Raw genomic sequence first — 20935 nt, 5'->3', positions numbered from 1 at the left:
TAGATAGTTATAACTTCTTACCTGTGCCTCTTTTTGAAATGGCAGAGATATACGGATGTAAAACTAATACTCTATATGCATATAAAAATTTTGGTCTAGACACGTGTAACAATCTTATCGGTATTATAAAAATAGAAGAATTCAAATCATCCCTCTCTAATAAGAATCAACACAAGAAGAAGTAGATATCTTTAATAATGAAAACAGATATAAAACTGGTAGAGTTCTAACTATAGAGTATTAACAGAATGATATGGAATGAACAGCCTATTTCAGGAATGAGGATGTTAAACTTGGTATGAATGTTTTCAAGCTCAATCCTCTTCACTATGTAGGTTTCCCTGATCATGGTTTTGATTGCTCGTTAATGTCAAGTGGTACTATATTAGATACATTACAAGAAAAACAAATGTTAGATGATTTTGAAGAAGCAAAGAGATGTGCTATATGTGATATAAAGGGTAATAGATTGCTCATCACCAGTGAAAAAAAAGACTATCTGGTACATTGACGCAAACCAGCTAGATGGCTTGGTAATGGTGCAAAAATTACTCCACAAAGGCTTCAAGTACACCACTACATCTCTAGATAATATAGTAAATACGGCAGATAATATATTAAATACTCCCAATAATTAAATACCCCTGTTAATTTTTATCTTAACATTAATTTTTATCTTAACACAAACTATATTCTTAAAATTTTTATAGTCTTAATAAGACTAAAACTACTACTAAAACTGAAACCAGAAGCATGCAATATTTTAAACATAAAAATGTCTCAGCTAGAAACACTAATAGAACTAAATAGATTAGAGAAAAAAACAGAAGAAACGGATTAGAAGAGAAATTTAGAAAAAAAAGACTATAATGTTTAGATAGAGTTATTTGATCTTTCAACCAAAATCTTAGGTCCTAACCGTGAAACATGGCTAGCCCTTGGTGAAAACAATTTATCCATAGCTAACCAAACATTAGAAGCGTTAAAGGCTGTGATGATGAAGCAAAGGCGATGCCCCATAAAATTTTTACTGCCGAATCCGTAGAGTTTCCACAAAGTATATTTTCCACCCTATTAAAAAATGCTGAAGGTGTAACTTTCACTTTAAACAACGATATGATTGAATTCCTAGCAAAGATGAAGAGTCAAAAGAACAAAAAATTACAATTAGTCCCCAATGACACAAATGGGAACAACTTTCGAATAAATGGCAAAAATATTTTACTGTAACAGAAAATGTATAAAAGTAAGAGATGAAATTTATGATTTTTCTTAAAGTTTCAATTTGTTTGTCACTGAAAGAGACACAAAAGGTGATGAAGATAAAACAAAAACGATTTCTAAGGTATATAGATTACAAACAAGAAGCGCATACTAAAAGTAAAAGAGCGAAAGTTATTAAAAGATTAGCAATTAGTATTGCCTCAGCAAGACGAGATTTTACCTTCGATAAAATTCTTTATGATAAAACTGGAGAAACAGAAAGTAAAACTAGTAATCGAATGAACGCTATTGACCCCAACAATTTAATAAAAAGACAAGAAACGCTTATATTAGAAACAAAAGCCGGTCCTGATGGTTTGTATGATGAAATGTTAAAAATATATAAACAGCTATTATCTATGAATAATATTAGTCACGAGCAACTAGATAAATTTATTTTTATTATCACAAATCAACAAAGTTCCCGCCCCGCAGATGAAATTACCCACAATTATGTTGATCAGGGAGCCTGCTTCGCAGACGAATGAAGTTTCTGCAAAGCAGATAGTCCAACCCACAACTACAATTAAAGCTAAACAACAACTATTAGCTAAAGAATTATTTAGTCCAATAATAACAAATCTTAGAAGAGATAGAATTATTCCTCCGCTATACAAAGATGACACTTGGTCATCTGGTTGAATTGATAAGTTGTCTTTAAGTAGTTATAATAAGAATTATAAATTTATATTAACTTTATTGATATATTCACTAAATATGCCTGGGCTATAGTTTCAAAGAACAAATCTGGTATCTCTATAACCAATGGTTTTGAAATAATCTTACCAGAAGCGCGAAAACCGAAAAAAAAATATTGGTGGATAGAGGTAGCGAGTTTTATAACAAAACATTCAAATCCTTACTTAAAGAAAATAAAACTTAGTTAAAATCAACATATAGTGATTTAAAGGCTGTATCTATTAGAGAGATTCAATAGAACATTATTACACATAATTAATAAGTCAATGTTTATAAATGGTGATGGTATTTGGGTAATTCTATTAAAGGATGCTGTTTTTTTATTATATAACAATAATATACACACAAAAAGAAATATTACACCCTTTGATGCATCAAACAACCCTGAAAACTAAATTTTCTTTCAGTTTTAAGAATGTTAAAGTGGGTGATTAAGTTAGAAATGCTGATAAACGTGTCATATTCTCTAAAGGATATACATCTGATTGTAATAGGGAATTATTTAAACTTAATCAAGTACTAAAATCACAACCACCAACATTCAGAATAAAAAATATCGTTAGTGAAATAATAGGTAAATATTATGAACAGGAATTATTAAAATCTGGTTTTGACTTTCAATCTAATAATAAGGTTTGGAAATCATTAAACATAGACCTGCGTAGCAGTTTCCCTGATAAGCCAGCAAGCTGAATAGACCTCCAGTAAGCCTCAAAGACTTTGGCCTTGGTTCCCCAAGTAGTATCAAATCCTACTGTGAACAAATACAAAGATGCAAGAAACAGATTTAACAATTCGAAACATCAATTAGCAAATACCAACAGTCTATCAGCAACTGAGGCCAGCCATTTTTTCTTAGAAACTAATGATAATATTGACATGAAAGATACCTATAAAATTACAAATGTAAACCCTCCCATAGATGAAAAAGTTGTTGTTAAAAGAGCATTGTGACAGCAACTTGTTATCCTCTTCTAAAAAAATAGATAATTTAAGTAAAAAAATAACTGAACTCAGAAAAGGTGAGTTTGATAATGTCACGACTAAAACACTACAACTAAATAAAATACAGGTTAAGGATGAACTAATGGTTGAGTTTATTAAATCAGCAAATGAATTTACAAATACAGTTTGCTTTTGTAATAAGGTTGCTTCTGATGCTATCTCTAATTATTATTATCAATTAAAACCAGCTAGATTTTAGTAAAATTATGTTTAATCAGACATACAACTAGATGATATGTTTACTACTGGTCTAAAAGAATTTAAAGAAGTTAATGAAAAAAAACTTCTGCTGATGATAAGGCTCTTCTACAAACTAGAAAACCAATAGTACAATTATATAACAACAAAATTATTGGAAAGTAAGCTAGTGGAAAACGAAGAACAAGCAAGACTAGAGATGCGATTTGACTTTAATCACGAGGTTATATTTAAAGAGACTGAGAGTCATTTAGTTATGGAGAAACATGGGCGAAGCCCAATAGAGTATTACTTTATTCATAGCTATAGTTATAACTATAATCATAGCCATAGTTTGAATCATAGCTATAGTTGTAGTCATAGCTATAGTCGTAGTTATAGCTATAACTACAAAAATTTAGTTAATTCAAAAGGAAGAAACTATTACTAGTGCAACTTTACTCTACACAACTTTTAGCTCTTTGTCAGAACAATACATAAATGATAAAATCTTACCGAATAATAAATTTAATAATAATAATATTAACATTTGAGAGATATTAAAAATTACTATCAAACGGAAACTGAAAACTACTAAAAGAAGCTAAGCAAATATAAAAGCTATATTAATATAGCAGAGATAACTGAAATAGCATTATCATCTATATATAGTCACAACATAAACAACAACCTCAGTCGCAATAACTGGTATATCTATAGCTTATACTATATCAACAACTTTTCCTGCTACTACTATATGTGGTTCATTATTAAAACGCAATTAATACCAAATTAAAAAAACTTACAAAGTTTTCTCAAAAGTATATTCTATCTAAACAATTCATTGTAACATTTAATAAGCTTTATCTTAAGGCAAAAAAAGATAATGCGATAGATAATGATGAATATAGGAAATTAGTTAAAGTATGTGAAGATTAAAAAAAAATAAGAAATTAAATATTAATATTTTTTTAAACAAAGTTAGTAGTATTTGATAATAATAATAATTTTAGTAATAATAGTATTAGTTTTACTATTCATAGAAAGCTATATTTATAGTCATAGCTATATTTATAGTCATAGCTTTTTTATAGTCTTAGCTATAGTTATAATCATAGCTATATTCATAGTCATAGCTATATTCGTAGTCATGCCTATGTTTATAGTCATAGCTACAGTTTTAGCTATAGTTATAGCTATTGCTAAGCTAATAATATTTCTTCTTAGTACCTAAGTATAACCATCTTCCTCTTTGTCCGACTCTTATACCTCCACCAGAAGTTGCAAATCTATTTAAATCTAGTAAATTTTTACTTACTGTTTCTAATGCTCTTACTTGATCATCAACAACTTTCTTTCCAAAGTTAACTGTAGCTTTACCAACGCTCTTAAAAAAATATTTTAATCACTCTGCTTCTATTGTTGCATCACTAACAGATATTGACTTCATTCTTCTACAAGTAGTACAATTAACCATTAATATTTTGATACCTTTTGCCGATATAAAACCCTTAATGATATTAGTTCCACTATAGTGTTTACCGCCAACACAATAAGAAATAGTTTTGAACTTTTGCCAAAGCCTCATCTCTCTATATAAAATTAATGAAAAATAAAAAAAAATAATTCTTTTGTCGTAAAGCCAAAGCTTAAGCCCAAGACTAAGACTAAGACCAGAATTGAAGGTAAAAGTCTGACTAAGGCAAATGAAAATATAGTTGATATTATTTTTGCTAAGGGACTTGTTAAGTTAACTAAGTCTGGACAAGAGTATAAATAGATATAATATGAACTATAACTAGAGTGTTAGATATAATCATAACTACGGCTATAGTCAGAGTATTAACTAAGGCTATAATTTTAACAAGAGTTTTAAATATGACTAGAGCATCAACCATAATATTAACTATAACTAATATATTAAAAGCCTCCGGCTATCTGCGAAGCAGTTGCAGAACCAAGGGCAGAGCCCCTTTGGCATGGCACTATCGGAGCTCTTTCTCTGATCCACGAAGCGGCTTCGCTAATTAGTCTCTACGAGACTATCGGCAAAGCCGCGTTGTTTACGACACGATGGTTTTTCGACCATGTCTCTACGAGACTATAGCAACCATATTATTACCATCACTATCACCACTATTAATCTTTCTAGTTAGCACTAACGCCTGACTTATATTATCAGCAACGCCACGAGCAAACTTACTTACAGTTAAGCTGTATTGCATTGGCGCTTATATGATCTTTGTGATATCTAGAATCAAATATGTATATTCTATGAATACTTTAAAATGTTCTATTTTTTATATATGATTTAATACTATCTATTTACCCGTTATTGTTTCTATTAAAATTTACAATCTCCTTATATTCAACATTATAGTTATGAGCACCATAGTTAATTTTCATTCTATCATCAGGATAGGATACACTACAAATCTTACAAAAACAATCAGCGACATCCATCTCATTAAGTAGACTAGAATCATTAGTTTGATCATTAACATTATTTTTTTTCAAAATTCATTATATTTTATTGAGGTGTCTCGAAGCCACTCTCTACTCCTATATCAAACAGTAAGTTAATAGCTTCTGTCACATTCTTATAAAATGTTTTTCTTTCTTAGGAGCTAAGGTATATATCATTCTTTTTAATTGAACATTTCTGAACTATTATTCTACTCTCATTACTGGGATCAATACAAGGTACAAACTAACCTATATCTCTAATTTTTAAATTACAATTAATAGCTACATCAACAATTCCTGCATTAACTCTGAATAATCCTCTATCATTACTATTTCTTTCCAGTATTAACTTAAAGCCTATACCATATACAATCTTTTCTAAGTCAATTATAAATCCAAATTGATCCTTCATTTTAATCCTCATATACATATGACATCTTTGTGCAGCTTGATGATCACATTTTAATTGACTATCTCTTTTTATTTGATCTCTAACAAAACCACTTTCATATTCATTACTAGTGCTAGTTAGTAATTTATACATTGATAGATTAGGATAACAATGATCTTTAAATTCGATTGTTTTACCACTAATTTTTTGTAGTCTGTTAGAACTAAAAAGTGCCATACCACCATAGTTTACTAATTTAACATTAGCATTGTTAGCTATTATCCCGCCAGCATTATCTAAAGGACTAAACTCTATCTCTAAATAAAATTCACGTATGTTTAATTGATTCTCTTCTCTACTAGTTAATATATTATTATTATTTTTAAGCGTGTTCATTGTTGCTAGATTGTTTGGTTCATAACTTATTATCTTGCTATTGTGTAGGTCATTAATATATATATATATATATATATATATATATATATTGCCTATCTAATTCGAAATTCAATTTTATACTATAAGTATATAGCTTTTATTTTAGTTAATGTGTTTATTTATAACTATGGTTTCAGCCATAGCTATTACGATTGCTATTATTATCAGGGAACTTGCTTCGCAGATAGCTGTAACTATTACTACAATTATCAGGGAACCTGCTTCGCAGATAGCTGTTACTATGACTGTAACTATCAGGGAACCTGCTTCGCAGATAGCTAAAACTAAAGCTTTAGCTATAGCTCCTATAACTACAAAAGGTACATGAAGCTTTAACTGAAACTAAAGAAAAACATACACTTAACTTTAGATAGACAAAAGCAAATGAAAGATTTCATTTTAATAACCCTATACTTAACACATCAGAGTTGGGTTGAATTAGATTATCTGTTTATAATTCGGTGTTTATTGTAAAGAGAGGGAATAATCAATTCCTGTTTGATAAATTTAGTTGCAATTTTAACAAAACTTTAAGATCATATTGAATTATTCTACCAAGCTAACTTGAAGTAACTGAAATAGCAGAATTAATAAAGGAAGAAGCTGATGGTAATGTTATAATAGAACCTGATGAGAATACAATGATATGTAAATTGGAAGTAAAAGAGGGTGCGCTTAGCTTTGATGTAGAAAACTCATTAGCAGCATTACTAGGATTTAGGAAAATAATATATAAACCAGGTAAAAATACATCTCAAAAGATTATTGATATTATGGGTTTCGATACTATTAACGTTCATTGTAGTGTTATATCTGGTGTTGAAGATAATGGTAATATCACAGACATACTGTATACTTTTACTCTTATAGAGCCAACAGACAATAGTTAGTGTGGTAATGATAAATACTACACTAACTATTGTCTTATATGGAAATGTTAGAAAAGAAAAAATAGAATATATAGAGTTTCACATTAGAGATGAGCAAGGAAGACCAATTGACTTTAATGCTGATGTTATAAGTTTTATCTTACAACTGTGTTAACACAGCAGCATCGTTGATCTGACGTAGCCAGCTGATTCTAGGTCTATTTTAGTCTAAAGAAAAGCTGGTCGAAGACCCATCTGTGTTAACACAGCAACTTCGTTGATCGCCATATCTGTGACTTCGTCAATCCGATTTGGTCAGCGAAGCTGCTCCTTAGGTCAGCTGGTCGAAGACCTATCTAGTTTTAACCTATAATACTTTCAAATCCCAATTATTTCCCAGTTTACCTCTTTGTTCAAATAAAATGAATAGAGTACAATTCTTTAACATTCTGCCTATCCAAAGAGAAGAGATTTTGATTAGGATATATTTTAATACAATTTTTATGTCTATTTCAACAGAAGTATTCATTAACAACTGTTTCCTTTGCTTTAACATCATCAAACATCATAAGTTTCTTTAACTCTATTGGTAATTGATCGAGTGAGGGTAAATCTTTTATATCTTTAGCAAACTCAACATCTGCTTTTTCATTAATACTTTCTCGAGATCTTCCTTTTGATCACCTATAGGACCAATTATGTATAGCTTATCAAAGTATCTTCATCTGTAATTAGATTCTTTAATAACCATGTCTCATAACATTCACTGGGACCTAATATTACACATTTGATTTTTTCCTGGAAAGTTATAGCTTTAGCTTTAGCTTAAGCTTTATCATAAACATTGTCATCAGCAATATCATAGACATTATCATAACCAATAACATTAACATTAACATAAACATTATCATTATCACAAACTTTATCATAAATTTTAGCATTATTATTATCATAATCATTATCATAAACATTATCCTTATTATTATCATTAGATTTATCATTAACACTATCATTTACATTGAGACTGACATTATTATTATCATTATCTGTATCATTATTATATTTAACATTACAATTTTAACTAGTATTACTACTACAAATTGAACAAAAACACTCTAGATCATGCATAGACAAAATGCACCACAATAAAATTCATCATATTGTTTTATTCTCTCATCTGACCCTAGATCAATTTATTCTTGTAGGAATATTGGTGGTGTCTCAACATCGAAACTATCAAAAAAACAGGCTGCACCACCTTCTCTCCTCATTATTAAAACCCAATGAGTACAACCAGTTGGATGTAATTTAACGAAAATGTTAAAGTTGGTTTCATTAACGCTATCAGGTGTCCGATCTCCCACTACTACTTCAATTGGTATTAAAATTATATCTCTACATATACTCTCTATTTCGATGTTACTCATAGCCTCATTCTCAATGTTGTATTTATTATTGAATTCTTCAAAAATTAAGATAATCAATTTTGTTATATAAATTCTTTAAAGGTAGACTTGGGCGAAGCCTGCTGACTAGGTCTAAATTAATCTTTCACCCTATAAAAAGTGTAATATGTTTTTGACAATTATCACGGTGTTTGTTTTTGCATTTATTATTTATGATAGTGTGCCCAGTAAATGTGATGCATTAGAAAAAATATTTAAAGGACATGAAGATGAAAAATTAAAACAATTTGAAAATGAAAAGTCACCATTACATACTATTGTTTATGGTGGTACTGGTACTGGCAAAAACATATTTTGTTACACAAAATTTAAAGCTATATAAAGAGGAGAAAGACCTATCATTGTTGTGTGTGAAGATAAATCAGATTGGGAAGGATATACGAAAGTTGGTATTAAAGAGGTTGCGGAAAACAAAATAGGAGATTTCGAAGATGTCATTTTAGTACTTGATGATATGGTTAGTAAGCTAAGTAAACAAATCACCTATTGTTTTACAAGTGGGAGACATTATAATTTTCAAAAAAATGTTGTGTCGTACGCCAACTCAATTTGATAATACACGTACAGCTAGTGTAGATACTATATATAATACAACATATAATAAGGCTGCATTGTTTGTTAACTTTAAAGATACTTTTAAAACTAAACATAAATTCAATGATGTGTTTGAAAAATTTTTATCAGCAGAAATGCGGGAGATTTTATAGTCAAAAACTGAAAAAAACGAGATTGTGGCAAACGATGCGACTTTACCTTCAATTGATTGTCAATACGGAATCATAAAATATAACCCTAATCATGACTCGTCTATTATATAGATAAAACTAGAAATATATAATGTGATTCTTCTATTTGAAATATTAATGTTGAGTCATTGAGTCTTAAAGGAGATTTATCAAGTGAAAAGAGAAATGGTGTAATCAGTTATATAAAACTAAGAATCAAAGATCCAGCTGATAAGCCTACTATAAGTGAAAAACAAATATATATCTTCTTTTTTAATGAATATCTAAAGCATAAAGGATTTGAAATTCAGTATGGTGTTTTATCAAATAAAAAATTTTGGCTAAATGGTTAAATGGGACACCTGCTTGTTTTAGTAATCTGGGTAGTGGAATAATAATATATAATTATGGGCAAGGAGCGGGGCACTAGTTAATGCTGCTGGTCTAGTGGCTACGACTGCTAGTCATGCAATAAATAGAACTAATATGTTAGTTAATGGAAGAAACTACGGGTACGGTGAAGACTTAGAAAATAAAAGTGAACGTAGAGATAGCTTTGAACACAATTATGGCAATGACTTGGTTAATGACAGAGATAGTGAATAGCCTCCAAGGTTAACCCAATTTTGACGATATCCTGATTAAAAGCTAAACACATTAATAAGAAGGTTAAATGGTTAAATGCGGCTGGAGTTAAAGCTATGGATGGAGAATTTTCTACTAATGGGAAATTTACTACGGATGTTATCAACTATCTATCAGAAGACTATGCTGAAGTGGGAGAACCACTTATAGATAGAAGATTTAAGAAGTGTTAGTTAAATACTAGTTCTAATAATTATCTTTCAGATTTAAATGATTCTAAAGATCGTGATATGGATTTAACTGATATTTTTCTCCGTAATAAATAATGGTCTATAATAGTTTTGAGTTGATTAACATGAATTTGCTGGTGCTAATAAATATCTCTCTGAGTTATGTAACTCTAAAGACCGTGTTATGGATTTAATTGAAAGTCCTGCCCGTAGTGAATATTGATTTTTAATTGTTTTGAGTTTAATAAAGAACTTGAGGGATATTACTCTATCAGGTGTCATTATGCTAGACTTCATGATGATAAGAGAGGAGTATGTAAATATGGATTTGATTTATTTAGTGGTGTTTGTATTAAGAATAGTTGTAGTAAATGTAAGAGTGAGACTGAGGTCGGAGACGAGAATGAAGATGAGATTACGGGACGATCATTGTCTTGGTTAAATACCTAGTTAAATACAAAGCCCATAAGTTAGATAAGAGTTTTGATCAGAGTTTTGATAAGGGTTTTGATAAGAGTTTTGATAAGAGTCTTGATAAGAGTATTGACAAGAGTTTTGATAAAGACGAAGATGAAGAAGAGGATTATACTTACACTAGAAGCGATTTTGCTGTTAATAATGGTTTAAGAATTAGACACCAGCCAAAAAGAGCTTGTAAAAAATGTAAAGTTATTAAGCAAATAACAGGTTTCGTTTTGAAAAATTATATATGTAAGGATTGCAATGCTGGTAGGAATAATTGCGAACATTGTAGTTCTATTGTTATTTTTAGTGGATCAAGAAGTCATATAAAAAGAGTACATCGTAAAGCAGTTTTATGTAGACCTCGTTTTTTAATAAAGAGGCGTGTTGTTCTTGTAAATATTGTTTTCTATTTTCTAAAATTGAAGCTAGTGGTATTTATATTGATGAGTTAATAAAAATTTCGAAAAAGTTAAACCCTCAGCGCAATACGCATGATACGCAGGATTTTAGATAGGGTGCCATACGTATTTATGCGGACGTGCTTATTCTAATAAATTGAGTTACTAACAAAATTTGAGCAAAATTATATTCAGTATAGGGATAACATAATCAATGTTTAATATATTTCCCAAAAACCAATCATTTTTATCAGTTAAGAAAAAAAATTTATCATGTACCTAGATTGTAGCTGAATATATTTCTGAACTTCTGCTGTGAACATTTTCCGTAATATTTTTGTTACCGTTGAGTTCCGCTTTTGTTTGTTTTGTTTGTTTCGTCAGTTTTGCATTTGTTCATCAAATAAAAAAAATTGTTCAAATTTTTTGCTAGTTTTTGCAGTGAATTGAAACTCATGATGAATAGCCAAAAGTTGTCAAGTAGAAAAAAAGGTCTACTCAGGTAAAATAATTCTAGAATATTTTTCTTCTAGAATATACCGACATGTTTGATAATTTAAAAAAAGTTATGCTTTCCCAACTGATTACCTGTTTTATATTAAAACTATATTTAAATCCCTATAATAAACTGAATACTTTGTATAACTGATTATGAATTAAATAGAAATTTAAAAAATACTTAAACTTGCAAGCTAATATTTAGAGACACTTTATTTTCGAAATTTTCACTCGTTTTATACCATTCTGTTAATGGAGGCGGCCATCTTTGTTAATGAGGGGTCCCCGTTTTAGCATTTCATGCGCTTTTTTTTCATCACTTGAAGTGTGATGTGATGTTTTACCATGATTTTTAAGAAGAGTTCAATAAGTTCAGTCAGCTTAATGGTTAAAATTTAAAAAAAAGTTCAAGCATTCAAGATGTAGTTGCTCCCTCCCCCACAGTTTGCCATTAAAATCGGTCAATCACTACTGCAGTAGCGTAGTAAAGGCGAGTCAAGCTTTTGAACAAGACCTGTTTTGAACAAGACGCGGCTCAAAAAAAAAGTGTCCAGGTACATAGAATGACTCAGATAAACATCATAGATCAACCATCTCCATGGGTAAAGTCAACGTTTTTTTAAAAAAAAAACTTGTTTCTTATTATCCATTTCTAAGCAATTTTGAGTGATTTTCTGTCCATCCGTCTCTATTGAAAATAACTTTTCGAGACGTTCAACCTGATTTATTTCGGTATAGTTTGGCATTTTAGATCTGAAACTAGGCTTAAAACTAACTTGGAGATATTTGAGATACTAGCTTTTGGATATTTGCGTAAGAAATACATAAATTAAACTGACTCTATGCATTTTTGTACACAAAATTGTGCATGTAATGTGTATATGTAGTGGTGGATATAAATTGTAGATAAACCAGGGCTAGCGATTAGACGCGCGATTTGGCCCTTTTTCCTACGCGCGGAAAGCGTTTGTGGAAATAGGACAAGTCATGTTCCTGGTCGGTACCCTTGGTTTATCCACTACTATTGCAATGTTGCAAAGCCTTTTTCTTTTCTCCATAAATTAGTTCAAAATCTTTTTTGGAGGCAAATATGGGACGATAACTATACCAATGTCTTCCATCACTACTGCTAAATAATTAGTCAATGCTTTCTGTGCCCCTAGCGAGGTTGCACGCTGAATCTACTCCTAATTAGCGGAGATTAGTGTCTAGTGCATAAATCCATCCTATTATTGGAGAAAAGAGTGTAAGTGTTTAATTTTGAAATTTTACACTCTTTTCTCCACTTTTTTTACACTCTGTGATACCTCTTGCTGTGGAGGTAAGTAATCGAGCCACAAATCCGCTGTAGATAATCTGCATTGGATTCGAGACACGAATCCAATGTATTACTAAATTGTTGGATTATCACTTTTAGTTTTACTCTGCAATACTGCTACGATTGTAGTTCTATTATGACGGCTTGGAATTCATTCTCGAACCCAAACAGGATTATTCTGATTGCAAAACTGAGGAGATTGAGTACAACTGAATCATGAGAAACAAGTTAGCAGAATTAATACTAACAAAAGTGGGAGTTGTGAACAAACTGAAAAGTTGACTTATTAGTGGGCGGCAAAATGAAAAAGTGAAAATATGATTATGGATGACATTTACGACGACTAGGGCGAACTTAATATAATTTAGTACAAACCAACCAAATATGGTACAACCGTACCACATATCCTCGTGTTCAACAAAATGTAAACTGCACAAGATTAAAATTTTATGATATAAATAACATATGTACTGATTATTATAAATAGTAAATAAATGCGAACAATAACCATCCAACAGATTAAATGCAGGAGAGGTGAGAAAATTATGCAAGATGAATTAAATTTAATGTAAATCCGTTTTGTCTATATTAAACTATACGCGGGAAACATAACTTACTGTACAATCAAGACGCGGAATCCAATACATTTCATGAAATTAGGTGTACTGTACTGAGAGTACAATACTGAAATTTAATACTTGTAAACCAAACACGTTTACAAATAAACAACGACAATAAACAGAAAAGATTGCGCAATTGTTGCACAATTCCAGATTTTGATTTAACAATTGACAATATATGACAATTTAAACTAAAATCACATGATTTCAAAAAACTATTCAGTTTTTTGGTGGAATAAATTTATGTACAGTTTAAATTTGATTTACGGCGTCAAAGACACTCATAATATCTTCTCTTGAAGTATCGTCATAATCGGAGGCTACCGGAGACCAAGTACCGATTAGAACGGCTGTAGGAGGACTGACCACTGACAGCTCAAGTAACGTGTCAGGTGCAGGAAGTTGCAGTGCCTCTTCCTGTATTATCGTCTCGACGACGGGATTTGTTGATTTGTGTGATTTGTGTCTCTTTGGCATCGGAGCGGAGTCGTCACTGACCGAACATATTGAGCTTTCAAAACCAAAATAATCTGCGGTTTTTCGGTTTCGCTTCGATTTCGACGTAGATGTGGAAGGCGAGGCGGTTGACGCGGTGACTGATGACGCAGCAACTGAGGAGGCATTGGAGGCGTTTAATGTGGTTGAGGATTGAGCCATTGATTTCTTCCTGTCTGCGAATTTTCAGGCTTGCGGGAAGACATGGCTTTAGAAATGTTGCTGTTAGCAGACGAGACTCCTGAAGCGGCGTCAGACTGGTTGGGTCTGTGTCTGATCTTGATCTCCCCCCGATATTTTTTCTTCAGATCTTTTGTGTGTTGGGCAATCTTCTCTTCGATTGATTTATCATAGGGGAGGGACGTCGTGGAGCGTACTGCCAACGATCCGTGTTACGCTCGGCACGGGTTCCGAACATTGCTATGTGGTTGTTCCTGACTCGAACTTCAGGGTCTCCGGGTTCCTTGATTACTGTAGTCGTGGGTGAAGTTCTCACGACAGTGCTTCCTGGGGCCAACGTTTCCCAGTGTCCTTGAAGATCCCTCTTTGATCGTTATGAAGATTTGCGAGCAAGCTTAACTTTTAACGATCGTTCTGACCGCGGTATCGGATTGTTTAATTTGAGGTGCAAAATAAATCGTGATACTGATTTATTTTTGTCCCCTTGCGGTTTTTGCATCGCCTTTTTACATCGCCTCTTCTATCAGAATGTCACTGCGGTCACCAGTCACCCAGCCATTGTCATCTAGATAGTCCTCCACTGGAACTGTGTCTGCGTCTAAATAGTGGTGAAGAATGTTTTCATATGAGAGATTTGACGACTTTGGTATTGTACTAATACTACTTAGTGGTGTGTTTGGCTTTCTTCAAAAATGTGCTTGGAAAGGTGTTACGTTCGATGTCTTTTGTTCACATATATGTAATTGATATACTATTGACTTAATTGCTTCTTTAATTGTGAATGTGTTATTTCTATTATCTATTTTCAAGCAGCTTGGACGCCTTTTAATTGTTTGTATCAAAGGCTCCACTAATCCAATGGCTCTGTGGTCGTTTGCAGGAGCAGTGATAATGTTAATATTATGTTGTTTGCAAAAATTCTTTACTTCATATCCAATTAGACAACGTGCTTGATCTAACCTAATGTTTCGAGGAACACCATGTCTTTGAAAATTTTCATCTAAAAATTTAATTGCGTTAGGTCCATTAGCTTTATCAAAAACTTCCGCAGTAGGGTATTTGGAAAAACGATCAATACATGCGAGGAAATGTATATAATGATCTTTTTCATTCGTAATGGGACCACCAAAGTCAATTTGTATTTCTTCATTTGGTTCTGAAGAATATAATAAAGGTTTCCATTTCAACGCTGGAACAATGGGTTTGAGATTCTTACCAATATCAGTACAAGGCTTGCACTCGGCAGCTTTGTTAAGGATCTCGCGATGCATGTATGGCCAGAACGCATAATGCCCAAAGGTAATCATACCCCAGCTGCCAGGGTGGGTGAGATGGAGGCCTTCTAAGACAGCGTCTTGAATTGAGTGTGGCATTGCCACACGTTCGTCTACGCATAAGCATCCCGACCTAACGTGAATGTCCCTCCAATATGAGAAGAGGTAGGGGTTCAACTCCTTGCATCGTTGTGCGTCATTTTGAAGGAAGCAGTCTAGCACTTCTTTGAGTACTGCATCCTTGCTGGTGAGAACAGCCAAGAACCCTTTGATGAATAACTGTGTCAAGTTACTCTCGAACACCTCTTCTTTGGACAGTTCAAGATTCGGTGAAGTTTGGCCTTAATTGGAGGAGTGTGTTGACTTCACTGCCAAATTCGGTGTTGATTGGAAGGTGACCCTACTGTGGGTAGGAGGAGTTTGGTGAATTGACTTTGGGCTACTCATTATTGCGTTAGAATTTAAGAGTATTTGCTTTGTGTTTGTTTGTAAATTAGAATGAGATTGGAGTTGGGTTGAGTTTCTTTGCAGATTAGTATTTAAGTGGATTTGTGCTGCGTTTGCAGAGTTATCAAGAAGCAACTGAGTTGTGTTACGATTAATGGCCGAAAGCAAATTGGAATAGTTTGTTGAGTGAGGATTTGAGGTACGTGTGGAATGTGTGTGATTGACGCTGCTAGAGTGCTGTGATTGGCAGTTTTGCTGTGTGGTATTTACATAAATTGGTGCTTGGTGCAATAGCGTCACAAATGCGGGTAATTGTTGCCACCGCAAATTCCTCGTCGTATTTGTTTGTAATTTTCGCTTCTAGATTTGGTTGGCGAGAAATGTATTCTACCAGCCCCATTTTTGCGCCTGGTATGTGTTCAACATTAAAGTCAAAAGGTAAAAGACGATATACCCTACGGGTTTAAAGACTATTATATGATTTGTTAGATGGGTGTTCGTTCATAATAGGAAGTAGTGCTCGATGATCTGTGATGATTTTGAATGATTTGCCAAATAAATAATTTTTAAATTTTTCTACGGACCACACAAACCCTAATAATTCTAGTTCGTTAACGCTGTATTGTTCCTCCTTTGAATTCAGGAATCGAGATGCGAATGCAACTCTATGCCAACCTGTCGGTGAACGTGGTCTAATGCTGCTCCTAATCCTGCTCTAGATGCATCGCATTTGATCCGGGTTTCCAAATGTGGGTTATAATGTGTGTTTTCTGTTGCACATGCTACTTTATTTTTAATTGATTAGAAATGAGTTTGATGTTTGTCCTTCCAGATAAGTTTTGTATTGTTTTTAAGCAATGGTCGAAGTGGATGACATAGTTGAGACAAATTAGGGATGAATTTACTTAGATAATGAACCGAACCTGAAAATGAACGTAATTGTTTTAAATTTTTAGGTGCTGTTAAAATTAAAATTGCTGCTGTTTTAGTTTCAATTGGTGCGGTTACTGACTGAGTAAATTTATGACTTAACCATTCTATTTCGGTTTTAGCGTAATGACATTTAGGTAAACTTATTCTCAAATTATCTTCGTCCAATTTTTTAAATTATTTATAGACTAACTTTAAGTGATCTTCTTTAGAGCCGCGACTGACTTTTATAATATCATTTAAGAAACAGTGAGTTTTATTTAGTCCAACTAATGTATAGTCGATTACTTTTTGGAATGCTGCTGGCATATCAGTTAATCCCTAAAATCCTGTAATAAAGCGATATGTAGCAGTGCCCTCTTCAGTAATGATATTGAAGTTGCACGGCCTAGCCGTTTCCCGGTCTAAATTAAGTTGGCTTTATGCGTACTTCAAATCCAGTTTTGAGAAGTATGCCGTTTCTTGTGACGCGTTTGTATTCAGATTTTGTTGGATTTTGTCAACTAGGTTGTCTATATTAGGCATTTGATATTTATTTTTATGGATAGATTCATTTAAGATTTTTGAGCCTAGGGCTAGTTTAACTGTTTTATCGTTTTTTACCGTGATAACTTTAGGTGAGATGAAATCTTTATCTGAACAACTGTTTAATTTATAATATTTTTTTCTGCAAGCAATTTCTTAAGTTCGTCATTAACTAGATATTGTAGGTTAATTGGGACCCTACGGCCTTTCTGGTGTGTAGGTGTGAAGTTTTTATGAAATGTAGATTTAATTGAGTGTTTTAATGATTTACAGATTCTTGAGATTAGACCTGGGAAATCAAATACTATCTGTTTCTTGATTAAAAATTGGTTTTGATTGACATTTGCAACTTGTTTTATTGGGTGAGCGAGAGGCCAAGTTGTGGGAAAAGATCTCGTTCGATTATGCGTCTATGGCCATCTTCCACTACTGTCACCGTAACACCCTTAGCTACCCAATTGTTACATTTGACTGAGGTCTTGATCACTCCAATAATTTTGATTAAATCATTGGAGAAAGTTTTTAGTTCATGCATCTCTGGTGATTGTACCCAAAATCTTTCTTTACACTCCGACACTACTGTAGTTGCAAGGCTTTTATTAATTATAGTACACACGCTTGCTGAATCCACTAAAACTTTTGTACTGTTATTCCCGATGCGAATGTCTAAATTCAATGGCTTCACTTCTCTAGTGTCGTTTGTAAATTGTAGCAACACAATTGTCATCATAATCATCATAATCTGAATATCGTAATTAGCATCGTAGATTCTTTATTTTTAATTGATTAGAAATGAGTTTGATGTTTGTCCTTCCAGATAAATTTTGTATTCTTTTTAAGCAATGGTCGAAGTGGATGACATAGTTAAGACAAATTAGGGATGAATTTACTTAGATAATGAACCGAACCTGAAAATGAACGTAATTGTTTTAAATTTTTAGGTGCTGTTAAAATTAAAATTGCTGCTGTTTTTTTTCAAGTGGTGCGGTTACTGACTGAGTAAATTTATGACTTAACCATTCTATTTCGGTTTTAGCGTAATGACATTTAGGTAAACTTATTCTCAAATTATCTTCGTCCAATTTTTTAAATTATTTATAGACTAACTTTAAGTGATCTTCTTTACAGCCGCGACTGACTTTTATAATATCATTTAAGAAACAGTGAGTATTATTTAGTCCGACTAATGTATAGTCGATTACTTTTTGGAATGCTGCTGGCATATCAGTTAATCCCTAAAATCCTGTAATAAAGCGATATGTACCAGTGCCCTCTTCAGTAATGATATTGAAGTTGCAATGCCTAGCCGTTTCCGGGTCTAAATTAAGTTGGCTTTATGCGTACTTCAAATCCAGTTTTGAGAAATATGCCGTTTCTTGTGACGCGTTTGTATTCAGATTTTGTTGGATTTTGTCAATTAGGTTGTCTATATTAGGCATTTGATATTTATTTTTATGGATAGATTCATTTAAGATTTTTGAGCCTAGGGCTAGTTTAACTGTTTTATCGTTTCTTACCGTGATAACATTAGGTGAGATGAAATCTTTATCTGAACAACTGTTTAATTTTTAATATGCTTTTCTGCAAGCAATTTCTTAAATTCGTCATTAACTAGATGTTGTAGGTTAATTGGGACCCTACGGCATTTCTGGTGTGTAGGTGTGAAGTTTTTATGAAATGTAGATTTAATTGAGTGTTTTAATGATTTACAGATTCTTGAGATTAGACCTGGGAAATCAAATACTATCTGTTTCTTGATTAAAAATTGGTTTTGATTGACATTTGCAACTTGTTTTATTGGGTGAGCGAGAGGCCAAGTTGTGGGAAAAGATCTCGTTCGATTATGCGTCTATGGCCATCTTCCACTACTGTCACCGTAACACCCTTAGCTACCCAATTGTTACATTTGACTGAGGTCTTGATCACTCCAATAATTTTGATTAAATCATTGGAGAAAGTTTTTAGTTCATGCATCTCTGGTGATTGTACCCAAAATCTTTCTTTACACTCCGACACTACTGTAGTTGCAAGGCTTTTATTAACTATAGTACACACGCTTGCTGAATCCACTAAAACTTTTGTACTGGTATTCCCGATACGAATGTCTAATTTCAATGGCTTCACTTCTCTAGTGTCGTTTTTGATGTAAATTGTAGCAACACAATTGTCATCATAATCATCATAATCTGAATATCGTAATTAGCATCGTAGATACTTTGTTTCTGGAGCAATCTATCTATATGGTTAACTTGCTCTCCAACTGTCGCTGAAGTACCCACAGTTACTACCTCGGAGATAAAATCATCAACATTGTTTACTCTGGGTTTCGGCTTATATGGATGTATAGGTTTTCTACATACTTTCACGAAGTGGTTGGCAATTCCGCATTTTTTGCAATTCTTTCCACGGGCAGGGCAGTTTTGTCGATGTGCAGCTGACCACCCATAGCCATAGTTTGGACAAATTGTAGGTTTCACGACTTGGTTTGTTGAAGGTCGCGATCTATTCCAAGACCCTTGTATTTTGTCTACGGATGTAGTCGTAATTTCTTTTGTGTGGTCTGATGAATCGTTGTTCCAGATATCTTTAACTGGTTCTGTATACCCATCTGAACAATCATGGCAACTTCTAATGCCTTTTTAGCCGTTCCCGTCTCTTTTAGTAGTTCCCTCTGAATCTCGTCATTTTGCATGTTTGCTATAAAAACGTCACGAATGATTGATTCTTCATGACTTCCTAGATCGCAGTTCAGAGGCAGTTCCCGGAGACAACCGCAGATTTTTTCTACAGGTTCTCCTTTCAATTGATTCCTGGTTAGGAATGTATATCCATCGAAGGTGATATTTCGCTGTTTTGTAAATACCTGATCTAGACTCTCCCAAATATCCGTTGTTGTTACACGATCAATCTGGATATTCGGTTCTTGAGAACCAAATATTCGTCGTCCCTCCATCCCTAGACTAAGATAAGTCAGAGAGACAGCTTTGTTGTCACAAAACTTCCAAGGCTTGTCGCCGCACAATATACCTACAAGTTCTGTCATCTGACATCGATTTAACCACGCATTCTTGAGTTGCTCGTTCCTGGTGTTCCGGTCTCTCTCGCTTTGAGCCGTACTGTTTTCTACATTATCCTCGTAAATGGGTTCCGGGGGAAAAGTAACTTTGTCAGGGGGATCTTCGCGAAGGGTATCGATCGAAATACCCTCTTTTGCCAGGATTGCCAGTTTCAACATTATCTGACAACGATCCCATCGTAAAGGTGGTTCTAGCGTTTGTTTCTCCCAAAAGAGTTCAATTCCATGAAGTGCACGTTCTTTGACTGCTGACTGCGCCATGTGATACCTCTTGCTGTGGAGGTATGTAATCGAGCCACGAATCCGCTGTAGATTATCTGAATTGGATTCGAGGCGCGAATCCAATGTATTACTAAATTGTTGGATTACCCTTTTTAGTTTCACTCTGCAACACTGCT

The 20935-nt window shown here is 33.1% G+C and overlaps 1 protein-coding gene across 1 annotated transcript in view; it reads left to right on the top strand.

Annotated features, from left to right (window-relative positions):
* LOC142345634 (PSME3-interacting protein-like) overlaps positions 1-20935 on the top strand; it is a 305369-nt gene that overhangs the window by 33320 nt on the left and 251114 nt on the right. The window lies entirely within an intron of this gene.

The sequence above is a fragment of the Convolutriloba macropyga genome, chromosome 9 (genome assembly GCF_964194025.1).
Source record: "Convolutriloba macropyga chromosome 9, txConMacr16.3, whole genome shotgun sequence".
Classification (NCBI taxonomy): domain Eukaryota; kingdom Metazoa; phylum Xenacoelomorpha; order Acoela; family Convolutidae; genus Convolutriloba; species Convolutriloba macropyga.
Note: the sequence above shows the minus strand (reverse complement) of the source record. Positions and strands in the feature narration are given on the sequence as shown.